At 34.0% G+C, this 9,052-nt stretch overlaps 1 long non-coding RNA gene across 1 annotated transcript; it reads left to right on the top strand.

Annotated features, from left to right (window-relative positions):
* On the top strand, positions 4,236–5,979 carry LOC108662173. Its single transcript, XR_001927964.1, has 3 exons — positions 4,236–4,339; positions 4,894–4,968; positions 5,839–5,979. It is a non-coding gene; the product is annotated as an uncharacterized LOC108662173 (long non-coding RNA).

Here is a 9,052-nt window from a genome sequence, read left to right as displayed (position 1 = left end):
CTTAATAACTAGATAATAAATGCTTACTAAAACAAACTCTTCATCTTATTATCAAAATGTACTTTCATACCAAATAAATTTAATGAATTTAAACATGAGAATATACTTGCTTTTCAGGGCACAATATTCTCAAAATTCCTAACAATCTCCCACTTGCCCTAAAGCAAGTATGACATATCCCTCATTCTAAGACCTTCTAAGTGACCATCGAAACTTTTTTGTGTTAGAGTCTTCGTGAATGGAACAGCGAGGTTTTGCTCTGTTGGAATTTTCTTCACAAGTACTTCTTCGCGTTGTATGATCTCTCGAATGAGATGATACTTTCTTTCAATATGTTTTGCTACTTTATGATTCTGCGGTTCTTTTGAGTTAGCCACTGCTCCACTGTTATCACAATAGAGTGTAATAGGCTTGTTCGTATTTGGAATTACTTCAAGGTCCATAAGGAACTTATGGAGCCATACAGCTTCCTTTGCTGCTTCACAAGCCACAACATACTCTGCTTCCATAGTAGAGTCTGCAATACAAGATTGCTTTACACTCTTCCAAACTATGGCTCCTCCTCTAATTGTGAAAATAGATCCTGATGTTGATTTTCTAGAATCAACATCAGACTGAAAATCTGAATTAGTGTACCTTGTCGCTACAAGGTCACTTCCAAAATATACAAGCATGTAATTCTTCGTTCTACGAAGATATTTAAAAATGCATTTGACTACAGCCCAGTGCACCACACCTTGGTTTGATTAAAATCTGCGCTAACCAATCCAATTGCATAGCAAATATCTGGCCTAGTGCATAGCATAGCATACATGAAACTTCCAATGGCAGATGCATATGGAATCTGTTTCATATATTCAACTTCTTTTGGAGTTTTAGGTGACATTTCCTTAGAAAGTTTGATTCCATGTCTAGAGGGCATAAAACCCTTCTTGGAATCTTGCATAGCAAACTTGTCCAAAATCTTGTCTATGTAGGATGCTTGAGATAATGTTATCTGCTTGTTCTTACGATCCCTTATAAGTTTGATCCCTAGAACATAGCTAGTTTCTCCCAAATCCTTCATATTGAATTGATGGTTCAGCCAACCTTTAACTGTTGATAATGTTCCTATATCATTCCCAATGAGTAGAATGTCATCAACATAAAGGACTAGGAAAACAACCTTTTTATTTTGTATCCTTTTATAGACATAAGGTTCGTCAACATTTTGCTGAAAACCGTATGATTTGATAGCAGTATCAAATCTTATGTTCCAAGACCTAGATGCTTGCTTAAGTCCATAAATGGACCTGTGCAATTCATAAACCTTATGCTCGTGGCCCTTTTTAATGAAACCTTATAGTTGAGCCATATAAATGCGTTCTTCAAGATCTCCATTTAAAAATGCAGTCTTGACATCCATTTGCCATATCTCATAATCAAGATGTGCGGCTATGGATAAGAAAATCCTGATGGATTTAAGCATAGCAACTGGTGAAAAGGTTTTCTCATAGTCAATCCCTTCTCTTTGGGTAAAACCCTTGGCCACTAGTCTAGCCTTGAAGGTCTCTACCTTCCTATCACTTCCTCTTTTTCTCTTGTAAATCCATTTACACTCTATAGGTTTTATCCCTTTAGGTGGATCTACTAAAGTCCAGACTTTATTATAATCCATGGAGTCTAACTCAGATTTCATTGCCTTATGCCATTCTTCAGCATCAACATCATTAATAGCTTCCTTACATGTAATAGGATCATATTCATGTTCGTTTAAGAGTGCAATCATGTTTTCTCCCAGACCCATGTATCTTTTTGGTTATCTTACAACCCTCCCACTACATCGAGGCACCATTATTTGATGTTCAGGTTGTGTTTCTGTTTCAACCCTTAAATCAGACTGTGTTATGACATCTTCAGAATTAACTCTTGAATCTGAAGAATTAGACAATTCTTCTAAGACAATTTCACTTTTAGGTTTGTGATTTCTCACAAACTCTTCCTCTAAGAAAGTGGCATTCATACTAACAAAAACTTTCTTATCTTGAGGACTATAGAAGTAATAACCTATTGTTCCCTTTGGATATCCTACAAACAAGCACACCTCAGTCTTTGGTTCCATCTTTGTGGACTCTGGCTTTAAAACATGTGCAGGACATCCCCAAGTTCGTAAATGACATATAGATGATTTACGCCCTGTCCACAACTCCCTTGGTGTCTTAGGCACAGCCTTAGGTGGAGCAAAATTGAGCAAGTACTGAGCAGTTTGCATACAATATCCCCAGAATGAGATTGGAAGGTTAGCAAAGGACATCATTGATCTAACCATTTCTAAAAGAGTCCTATTTGTTCTTTCAACTACACCATTATGTTGAGGAGTTCTTGGTGATGACAAATTGGAAATTATCCCATTGTTAGTGAGATATTGCTGAAATTCATCTGATAAATACTCACCTCCCCGATCTGATCGAAATTTTTTTAATGGCTTGCCTAGTTGCTTTTCAACTTCGGCTTTAAATTCTTTGAACTTTTCAAAGGATTCACTTTTTCTATGCATTAAATACACAAAGCCATGTCTCGAGTAATCATCAATAAAAGTTATGAAATATTCATAACCTCCTCTAGCTTCTACGTTCATTGGTCCACACACATCTGTGTGCACCAAGTCTAGAACGTTTGGCATTCTGTTACCTTTTGCCTTGAAAGGCCCTTCAGTCATTTTAGATTCAATACAAGACTCACATACAGGCAAAGGACACTCAACCATGTCTGGTAAAGTACCATCCTTTATAAGCCTATTGAGTCTATTTTGATTGATATGACCAAAACGTAGATGCCAAAGATAATTTTGATTTATACTAGATTCTTTGACTCTTTTAGTTTCAAATTGTATTGCTTCTATAGCATTTGTAGAATAAGTCGTAGGCTCAAGGAAATAAATATTATATCTTACAATTCTAGAACAAATAAAATCTTTATTCAAATAAATAGTGAGTGTATCACTAAAATAAATTGAATATCCAGACTTTATTAGACAAAAGACAGAAATCAAATTTCTATAAGTCTCTGGAATGTAATAAACATTTTCCAAAACTAAGCTACGACCATAAGGAAATTGAAGAATAATGGCTCCCATTGCTAATGCTGAAACGAAGGTGCCATTTGCCATCCTCATTTGAAATTGCCCTTTACTCAGTTTTCTCCTTTGTTGAAACCCCTGTAAAGAATTGCAAACATGGTTAGTGGCTCCAGAATCTACTATCCAAGTATCTGTAGAATCAACCACTAAACAAGCTTCTAACATATTTAGAAAACCCATACCTTATTTATTCTTCTGGATTTCTTCAAGGTAGACCTTGCAATTTTGCTTTCAATGTCCTTTCACACCATAATGGAAACTTTTTAATTTGGTGTTGCCTTTTGAAGCAGTCCTTTTCTTCATGGGCTTTTTCTTTGCTACCACTAAGCCTTTAGAAATCTTTTTATTTCCAGTTATCTTCTTTTTACCCTTGGGTTTGGGCTTATAAGTGGAAATTGCATGTGCTTCAGGTTTCTTTTTCAAATCATGAACCTCCTTCACATTTTGAAGATCATTCATTAGCCCACTTAGGGTGTAATCCCTAGTGTGCAGTTCATAATCCAATTTGAACTGTGAAAATGACGAATTCAAGCTATGAACGATCATTGATATTTGCGTTTTCGCATCTATCTTAGCACCATTTAGTTCTGCCACATTGAGACAAGAGATCACTTTTGTCAAGCCCAACTCTATAAAATATTTGCCATGTCATTCATGTGCTTGAGAATATGTTTGCATACTTGGAAAGCCCTGAAAAATCGTTAAAAAGTCGATAGTGAACCTAGTGGTACAACTAAGCTGAATTAAGCCTCAAACTAGTCCAAATAGAGATTTTAAGATGAAATTGAGAATTTTAAAACCCCAGAATGACTTAATATGGTGATTTGGAGTTCGAGGATTGATTTGGAGTCAAATTGAAATTTTCAAGACGTAGCGGTAAAATGGTCATTTTGCCACCTAAGGGCAAAATTGGAATTTTGCACCACTATGACACTTGTCCAGCCCATGAACTTCATCCATCATCATTTTGGTCCATGGATAATTTTGTGGTGGTGAGAGAATGCTTAATTATTAAGTTTTATGCATGGACCAATGGGATGGTGACAAGTGGCAAGTTTTCATTTGATTATAATTTACATTAAAAATCAGCACATGACTCACCCATTTCACTCCCATATGTTCGGCCTCACCAAGGAAAAGAGGAAAGAAAGAAAGAACAAACCCTAGTGAGCAAAAATTCAAGGAAAAATTGGTGGATTTCAAGGAATCAAGTGACAAAAAGTAAAATTTCTTGATTTTAGCTTGTGATCTACCTTTCCTATGTATTCTTTTTCATTTTCCATGGTTGAGAATCAAGTTTGCATGAAGATACCTTTGTTGGCCGGACATGGGGGGAGGGGTTTTGATCTTGGATTTAGCTAGAAAACATGTTATTCTAGTGTTTTTAGTTGGTTGGTGATGTGTAGCATGAAAAGCAAACAAGAAAAATTCATGTTTTTCCATCACCCACCATGGCCGAATTTTCCAAGAGAAAATGTTGAGGATGATTTTGCTATAATTCATGTTATCTAGCTTATATTTGATGATTTGGAGTATTGGAAGTGAAATGAAATTATTTAGAGTTGAATTGGATATTTTGGCCAATTAACCTATGTATAATGTGAATTAGGTCAATACCATTTCAGCCCCATACAATTGAACCTACGTAGAACACCGTATTTAGATAATAATTCGAACATTTCACATCCCATTTCATGCATTCATATAGAGCCTAAATTAGTTTTATAACGGTTTAGCACAAATATAGTAAATTGTTTTTTGTGCATTATGTCTAGGTGGTGAAACTTTCGATAAGGGTAAGGAGATTGTACCCGAAGATCGGGATTAAGAGTACCTCGACTCCCGATATTGTGAGTAACCTTATTATCGTCTTAATTATCTAAAGTAGTTTTTATTCGTTTTTGTGATTTTATAGAAAAATGAGTTTAAATGGTAAATCTTTATGTTTTATAAGCAAAATGTGATTAAACGAAATGATTTTATAAAATTGTCTTGAAATTGAATGATGGCTTGGAAAATGGAGTAATTAGAGACTATTTGCTGTGTTATAAATCATGGTTTGAATTGAATGGCTTATGATAATGTGGGCATGAGTGGTTGGATTGGTAATTGTGCTAAATATATATGAACTGTTGTTTTGCCTTGACATGCTGTGTTGTAAAATAATTGCCACATCATGCTGTTGGAATTTTATTGATTTGGTGGGATATCGATTAGCTTATTGCAGTGGGCGGGTTTTCGTGGACCAGCCTATTAGAGGGGCACGGTAAACCCCATTATATTTACCTTAGTACGAGAGGCGCAGAAGGTATCTCCTAAGATAAAGCTTTAGAGTTCACTACACGCTAAACCACCACGTGAGGGTGAACTCAACCAACACCAAGGAACGACTATGCTTTTAAACGAAAAAAATGTGTTTTATGCGTATATGAACTTTTCTTTAACAGCCTTGGCGGACTCGGTTAGATGCCTCGGCCAAGGTATCCTCGAGAATAAGTTTTGGCACGAGCAAAATTTTTAAGAAATTCATAAGCCATGTTGATTATTTGAGTGAAATGAATTTATTTTGTTTAGTTGAAATGAGTTTGAAACGTTATGAATCATAGTGCGATGAACTATTTTATGTTGTCTCCATTTTCTCGACTTTAGATATTTTAGATGATGTTTGTTTACTCATTGAGTTTATATAAACTCACCACCCTCATTTCCACCCATTTCAGGCTCAAGTTAGTCTATAGATAGTTGATTTCGTCGAGGGCTACAGTTGGATCTGCACCCTTAAAAATCGTAGGTTTGAAGCCTTGTTAGTTTTGGTCATTCGGGGCCCACACGTCATTGTAAATTAAATTACATACTCTGGTTATCTGTGTTACTGTATGTACGAATTTATTTTGCTTTTACGCTACAAAAATTATTTACGAATATCTCTAAAAATATTGTTTTATAAGAAAATGGAATATTTTATTTAAAATTTTTATTTTATTCTAATAGCTATCATTTCACTTTAAATGAATGTTTTAGAGATCTAAACTTATTTTTGGTTATGAAATATGTATCTTTCACTCATATACTACATTTGTAGATGGTTTCAAAATTTTTGGGGAAAAATGACCAAAATATCCCTATGAGACGAAAAATATTTTTTTATTGTTTTGGGTTGGAAATAGCTTATAATATTTTAAAATATGATATTAGCAACTGTTGCTCACAGGGGAGGTGAGAAAACTGATATTAAAGCCTTGCGAGGTTTCGGTTGGCATTCCGAGTAATGAATGTCTATCGGGACATCGCGATGGTTGTTACGGGCTTGAGGAGAGTACCGGGTCGTGACAACTTTTAGCATGTAATCTCTAACTAGCTCTTCAAGTTTTTGCTTAAGGTCCTTAAAAGCATTGATTGCTTTCACCTTAGCAAATTTAGTTTTCGTACTGAACATCTCATGTAGGTGCAACATTATGTCAGCAGCATTACCCATGCCTTCATGTTGCTTTTCCAATATACTGTTCATAGAGGCCAGTATATAGCATTTAGCCAGCTCATTTGCATCATGCCACTTCTTATGATATTCAATATCTTGTGGAGTTAACTAGGGAGTCAGTGCTTCAGGCTCATGGTCAAAAAGAACCCATGTGATCTTGTCATAATTAATGACAATATTAAGGTTTCTTTTCCATTCAGAGTAGTTATCACCATTCAGAGTGCATTTGTTCAGCAAAATTAAAAGTGGATTCATATTTGTGATGCTGATATGTTTTTGAAAGTACATTTAAAATTATGTAAGCATACTAGTTATTCATAGACTTTGAACATTTCATGATGCATGTATGCATGATGACAATATATAAAACCCTATAAATTATATTATTAGTTCGACAGTCATCTACCTTTCTGTAATAGATTAACTAACTATGGGCTGTGAGAATTTACTACTAGGTAAACTAGGACCCTCCCACTTAACTATGTTGCCCAGTATCTTCATACTTAACATGGTTAAGGAGCGCCTTCATTTGGTCCACGAAGTTTACTAACAGAGCTACTGTAGGTAGGTTAATAGTAAATTCATGTTGAGTGTAATAACCATTGTTTCATTCTTTTAAGCTCCTTACTTAGTGAGCTTCTATGGGAGGTCTCACTTCATAATCCACCTAAAAGGATTTATCCTTTCGGAGACCCAGTCCGTCATGATCTAGATTCATGTCCGCTTGTAGGGAGTGACATGTTTCACATGCCAATGGGCCAACAATGGAGACCGTGGACTCTAGGATTACTAGCATCCTCTCCCACTCAATATTTTTATACTTAGGCTTTTGATTGACTTTTTACCAAATTTTCTAGATGTATATTTTGAATATTCTAAGTCAAATTATAGGCTTGGTTATATTTCCAACTAAACGCTTTTAGTATATAACTAAGTCTATATTACCATCTTGTCTAGATGTGATTTATTTTTCTATATTCATTGTGTATCTCATAGTATAAAACTCATTTTAAACTAAAATACATAATGTATGCATGGCATTCCTTAAAAGATGTTGGCACCTTAATTCTAGATGACATTTTTTCAAGCATACAAATAATATCTAATGTCACTCATACATATAAATATATATATATAAATATATATATATTAATATAAGCCACATTAATGTCCATCATGGAAAAAATAAAATAAAATTACAACGTGTAATTCTCTTCAATCTTGCTTGCTTCCGCTGCTTGTTAGGATCACATCCATTTGGCACTTTTTTGAATTTTATGACTAAAAAAAAAATCCTCAATTTCAATTTTAATTTTAACCAAATTTGAGAAAATAATTTTATTTTTTCCAATTAATTAATCTCATTAATTAATACCAAAATAAAATATATATAGATATTTTTAATTCAAGGCTAAATTAATTTTTTTCAAAAAAAAAATTAAAAACTTTTAAGAATATATATTAAAAATATATATTTAAAATAATTTTGTTATTAAAAAAAATTGAAAAGGGGCCCACCCTAACGGGCTGTTGCCTAAGATCTCAAGGGTGGGCTGCTGCCTTGTGGCAGCACTTGTTGCTGCACCTGACAGCAACACACAGCAGGGGTTGTGTGCTGCCCGCAGCACACCTCACCCCTCTTTTCCCTTATCCCTTTTTTTTTTCATAAAAAAAACTTTAATAAAAAAATATATATATATTTTTATGATAACAGAATTTTAATATAAGAAAAACTCTTTTTCTTTTTTAAAAAATAAATACAAGAAAAACTCTTTTTTCCAAAAAAATAGTCATAAAAAAAATTAAAGAGACCAAATGTTACCTAATTACCTTTTTCCTTTTGGCTTTGAACTTCTTTTTCCATGGGTGCACAAAATACACCAAGAAATATTAAAATTACATGGGTTTTCCTAATTACATAAATCTAAGGAAAAATAAAAAAAAAATCAGGAAGGAAACATGGCGATGATAGGCCACCCTTCTTGTTACATAACCAAAAGAAAAATGTTACATGTAAAATTTTTTCGGACAATTAATGTGACCAAAACCTTGAATCATGCATCATAACATACAACCATACATTGATCACATCAAAATAGTTAAACATATGCAAAGGTGCCAACCATACAAAATAAATATAGGAAACAAACTTGCAATGAACCCTGCTCTGATACCAATTGTTGGAGTAGGATCTTAATGGATTAATGTGATTGTGTAAAGCATGGATTTCAAAAATTTCTTTAACAAAGGAAGCAAGCAATCCAATTAGACAAGCGGAAACACACATTATTATTATTGAAAGTAATATAATCACATCCAAAAAAAATAAAATAAGAATCTATTAAGTAAGAAAACCATACCTTTATTTTGAGATTCTTATTTTCTGACAATACCACACCAATGAATGATTTCTCGACCAAATAAGTTTACCACTTATTCTTCAAGAATACTTTCAA

This window comes from Theobroma cacao, chromosome 5 (genome assembly GCF_000208745.1).
Source record: "Theobroma cacao cultivar B97-61/B2 chromosome 5, Criollo_cocoa_genome_V2, whole genome shotgun sequence".
In the NCBI taxonomy this organism is placed as follows: domain Eukaryota; kingdom Viridiplantae; phylum Streptophyta; class Magnoliopsida; order Malvales; family Malvaceae; genus Theobroma; species Theobroma cacao.
The sequence above is the reverse complement of the archived record's forward strand: the minus strand, read 5'-3'. Positions and strand labels throughout refer to the sequence as shown.